This window comes from Lycium ferocissimum, unplaced genomic scaffold, assembly GCF_029784015.1.
Source record: "Lycium ferocissimum isolate CSIRO_LF1 unplaced genomic scaffold, AGI_CSIRO_Lferr_CH_V1 ctg27468, whole genome shotgun sequence".
NCBI classification, from domain to species: Eukaryota; Viridiplantae; Streptophyta; class Magnoliopsida; order Solanales; family Solanaceae; genus Lycium; species Lycium ferocissimum.
In genome coordinates, this window is record NW_026723598.1 from 1 (window position 1) to 5000 (window position 5000).

The 5000-nt window shown below is 33.3% G+C and overlaps 1 pseudogene; it reads left to right on the top strand.

Moving 5' to 3' along the window:
- The first annotated feature begins 2996 nt into the window (after positions 1 to 2996).
- LOC132043707 (DNA-directed RNA polymerase subunit beta''-like) overlaps positions 2997 to 5000 on the top strand; it is a 3057-nt pseudogene continuing 1053 nt past the window's right edge.

Consider the following 5000-nt stretch of genomic DNA (forward strand, 5'->3'; position numbering starts at 1 on the left):
TTTTAAAAATAATTTTTTTTTGGTTTTCAAATTTGGAGGGGAAAAAAAATTTTCCAAAATTTGGATTTAAAATGAGTTTCCGGGTTAAAAATTTTAATCCATTTAAAAAAATTTAAAATTTTCTTTTTAAAAACTTTTTTAAAAAATTTTTTTTTGTTAGTTTTTGTCGATTTTGATTTTAAAAAAGGAAAAAGAAAAATTTTTAATTAAGGGGTTTTTTTTAAAGGGAATTTCCTTTTGGAATTGGTATCAATTGTTTTATTAAGGTATTTTTTTTTCTTGGAAAAGGAAAATTGGAAAAACAACGAGAATTTATCATTAAAGAGAAAGTTTTGGGTTGGCGAATTTTTTTTGAAAAAAAGGGGGAAAAAAAAGGGGTTTTATTGGGCTCTGAAATTTTTAAAAACCCCCCTCGAATATTTCCTTTTATAAGAAAGGGGGTTTTTTTTTAAAATTTAATAAACATTTTCTTTAAAAAAAAATTTTCTTTAAAAGAATTTTTTTCCTTTTTAAAAAACCCAACCCAAAAACTTTTAAAAAATTTAACGGTTTATTTTAAAAAAAAATTCCCCTTTTTTAAAATCCCTTTTGGCGGAAAAACCCCTTTTTAAATTCCCATTTCATAGGGAAAGGGAATAAAAAAAATTTCCCCAAAAGTTTTGGGTTCACACTTTTCCGGAATTCTTTTCGGGGAAAAAGCCGGGAAAATTTCCCGGGGCCCGGAAAGGAAAAACCCCTTTTTTTTTTTCATACAAAGATTGGGCCTTTTTGTTTAAGGGATTTTTTTTTCCCCAAAATTACCTTTTTAAAAAAGGGGGGAAAAAAAATTTAAAAAAAACGTTCTTTTTTTTAGTTTTGGTAATTCCGATTTTGAAATAAATTTCTTTTTTAGAACTTTCCAAAACCCTTTTTAAAACCCAAATTTTCTTAAAAAAAGGGGGGTCTTTCGACAAAAATTTTAGGGGGTTTTAAAAGGGGAAAACGAAAAAGTTTTTAGTTTAATCAGGTAAAATAATTTTCTTGTTTTAAAAAATCAAACCTTAAAATTGGTTATCGAAACATTGATTCTTGGGGGGGAAAAAAACTTCTTGAAAAAACCCAACAAATATTGTCCTAACTAGAGGAGAATATCTTGGAAAAAAAACCCTTTTTTTTTCCCTTCGCAAAGGGGTTTTTGGCCCTTTTAAAAATAAAATTGTTTTTATAAATTACCTATTTAATTCATGATAACCCGGATTTGCCCCAAAAAGTTTTTTCGAATTTCCCAAACAAAGGGGTTTTGGTTTAAAATTTTCTTTTACCCTTTTCCGGGTTTCAAAAAAACGGGAAAAATTTTTTAAAAAAACCCTGACTTCAAGAAAGAAAAAGGGGGGAATGAACCCATTTCGTTAATTTTTTTCCAAGTAGGGGTCATTTCCCAAAAAATTTTTTTAAAACTCCCGGATGAAAAATTTTAAAAGTTGGTTTTTAACCCAAAATATGGCCCTTAAAAAAAAAAAAACCAAAATCCCAAAATTTAAAAAGGGGGATGCCCCTTTTAAAATTTAAAAAGTTTTTAAGAATTTTCGGCCCCCGAATGATTTTCCTTTAAGACAAATTTTTCTTTAAAACCTTTCCCACTCACGACCTTTTTTTGGGGCCCCCGGGGGGAGCGACAATTTAAAACCCAAATCCCCGGTAAAACCCATTTTGAAGCCAAAATTCCCGTGACAAAATGGATTCTGAAGGGGTTCGGTTTCCCTTAATGGGAACAAATTTTTCTGGGGAAAATTTTTTTCCCCCAAAAAATTTTTTAATGATTTTATCCCCCCAAAAATTTGGCCCAATTTAAAAATTGATTTATTTCGTGAAATTTATTTTTGGGTAAAACAAGGATTAGGGTTTTTTGGGGAACTAATTTTTGGGTTTTTAAAATTTTTTAAAATTTAAACCCCCCCCAAAATTTAAAATTTTCCCAAAAATGTCCTCTACAAAGAACCCGGGAATACATTTTAGAAATTTCCTTAATGCATTTCAAGTTTCTGACAGAGGGGATGCCCTAGGGTAAGGGATGAAATTTGTTGGAAACTTTCCCCAAAAATTGGGTTCCATTCCAAAACAATTCCCGAAATTTCAGAATACTCTTTTGAAAGTTAAAGGAATTGGTACTGGTTACGATTTACCTGGAAAATACTGAGCTTTTGAAGGTTTCCCCTGTGACTCGACATTGGGGAACCAGAATTTTCGTAAAACTCGGAATGGATGTGCCGGGAAAAGGTTTTGAAACATTTAATTGTCATGCCAATGTTTAAAATGGGCCCATGTATTGCCCCCAATAAACAGGCAATTTATTATTCTTTTCGGCACAACCAATTTCCATTTAATTTTTTGGGGATTCATTGTCGATAGAATGGCGACTACTCAGCATGGTTGATGGAAGCGTAGTGCGGGAACATTTCCATTCAATTACAAAGAAATTTCATCCGGAAAAGGGGTTTTCCCGGGGGACAATTCATAAGGAAAAAAAATTTTTTAACGGGATTTTTCTCCATATTAATCGAGATGCCTTTCTAGCTCTGATCAATATTGGGTAGTAAATTTTAAATTTGATTATTTCCCCCAAAATTTTTTTTTAGTAAAAATTTTTAAAGGATTGAACGTTTTCTGGAATTCCAAATATTGTTTTTAAAAAAGGTTGAAAAATTTAAACGATTCAGAAGGAATTGGCATCAATTATGAAAATGTACCGAAATTTTATTGGAATCTTTTACCAAAAAAAAAAATATGGATATGTATTGGGAGGTCCATTAATCTTTTTCAAAGGTTGGTCAAAAGAATGGCCATCCTTTTGGAAAAACAAAATTTCTCCTCCATAACAATATTCCCGGGGAGAGGAAAAAGTTAAAGGTCTTGGGAAAAAAGATTGTAAAATTTATCACCCTTATTCCCCAAAATCGGAATATAAAGTAATCGATTTCCCGAAATTCGTTTATTGAAAGGGTGACAAATAATACCCAACCCTTGAACTTAAAATCTTTTCTGGAGATATCCATTTTCCTGGCGAGACAGATAAGATATCCAGACATACCGGCGTTTTGATACCACCAGGAACAGGAAAAAGAAATTCCAAGGAATCCAAAAAAGTGAAAAATTGGATCTATGTCCAACGGATTACACCTAGTAAGAAAAGGTTTTTTGTTTTAGTTCGACCTGTCGTCACATATGAAATAACGGACGGTATAAATTTAGCAACCCTTTTTCCACCGGATCCATTGCAGGAAAGGGATAATGTGCAACTTCGAATTGTCAATTATATCCTTTATGGAAATGGCAAACCGATTCGAGGAATTTCTGACACAAGTATTCAATTAGTTCGGACTTGTTTAGTATTGAATTGGAATCAAGACAAAAAAGTTCTTCTTGCGAGGAAGCCCGTGCTTCTTTTGTTGAAATAAGGACAAATGGTTTGATTCGACATTTCCTAAGAATCAACTTAGTGAAATCCCCTATTTCATATATCGGAAAAAGGAATGATCCGTCGGGGTCAGGATTGCTCTCTGATAATGGATCAGATTGTACCAATATCAACCCCTTTTCTTCCATTTATTCCTATTCCAAGGCAAAAATTCAACAATCTCTTAACCAACCTCAAGGAACTATTCATACGTTGTTGAATAGAAATAAGGAATGTCAGTCGTTGATAATTTTGTCAGCAGCCAATTGTTCTCGAATGGGGCCATTCAAGGATGTAAAATATCACAGTGTGATAAAAGAATCAATTAAAAAAGATACCCTAATTCCAATTAGGAATTCATTGGGCCCTTTAGGAACATGCCTTCCAATTGAGAATTTTTATTCATCTTACCATTTAATAACTCATAATCAGATCTTAGTAACTAACTATTTGCAACTTGACAATTTAAAACAGACTTTTCAAGTGATTAAATTTAAATATTATTTAATGGATGAAAATGGAAAAATTTTTAATCCCGATCCATGTCGTAACATTATTTTAAATCCATTCAATTTGAATTGGTATTTTCTCCATCACAATTATTGTGAAGAGACATCTAAAATAATTAGTCTTGGACAGTTTATTTGTGAAAATGTATGTATAGCCAAAAACGGATCGCCCCTCAAATCGGGTCAAGTTATACTTGTTCAAGTTGACTCGATAGTGATACGATCAGCTAAGCCTTATTTGGCCACCCCCGGAGCAACTGTTCATGGCCATTATGGGGAAACCCTTTACGAAGGAGATACATTAGTTACATTTATATATGAAAAATCGAGATCTGGTGATATAACACAGGGTCTTCCAAAAGTAGAACAGGTGTTAGAAGTGCGTTCGATTGATTCAATATCCATGAATCTAGAAAAGAGGGTTGAGGGTTGGAACAAATGTATAACAAGAATTCTTGGAATTCCTTGGGGATTCTTGATTGGTGCTGAGCTAACTATAGCGCAAAGCCGAATCTCTTTGGTTAATAAAATCCAACAGGTTTATCGCTCCCAGGGAGTGCAGATTCATAATAGGCATATAGAAATTATTGTACGTCAAATAACATCAAAAGTGTTGGTTTCAGAAGATGGAATGTCTAATGTTTTTTCACCCGGAGAACTTATTGGATTGTTGCGAGCAGAACGAATGGGGCGCGCTTTGGAAGAAGCGATCTGTTACCGAGTCGTCTTATTGGGAATAACAAGAGCATCTCTCAATACTCAAAGTTTCATATCTGAAGCGAGTTTTCAAGAAACTGCTCGAGTTTTAGCAAAAGCGGCTCTCCGGGGTCGTATCGATTGGTTGAAAGGCCTGAAAGAGAACGTTGTTTTGGGGGGGTGATACCCGTTGGTACCGGATTCAAGGGATTAGTGCACCCTTCAAAACAACATAACAACATTCCTTTGGAAACAAAAAAAAGAATCTATTCGAGGGAGATGAGAGATATTTTGTTCCACCACAGAAAATTATTTGATTCTTGTCTTTCAAAAAAATTCCACGACATACCCGAACAATCATT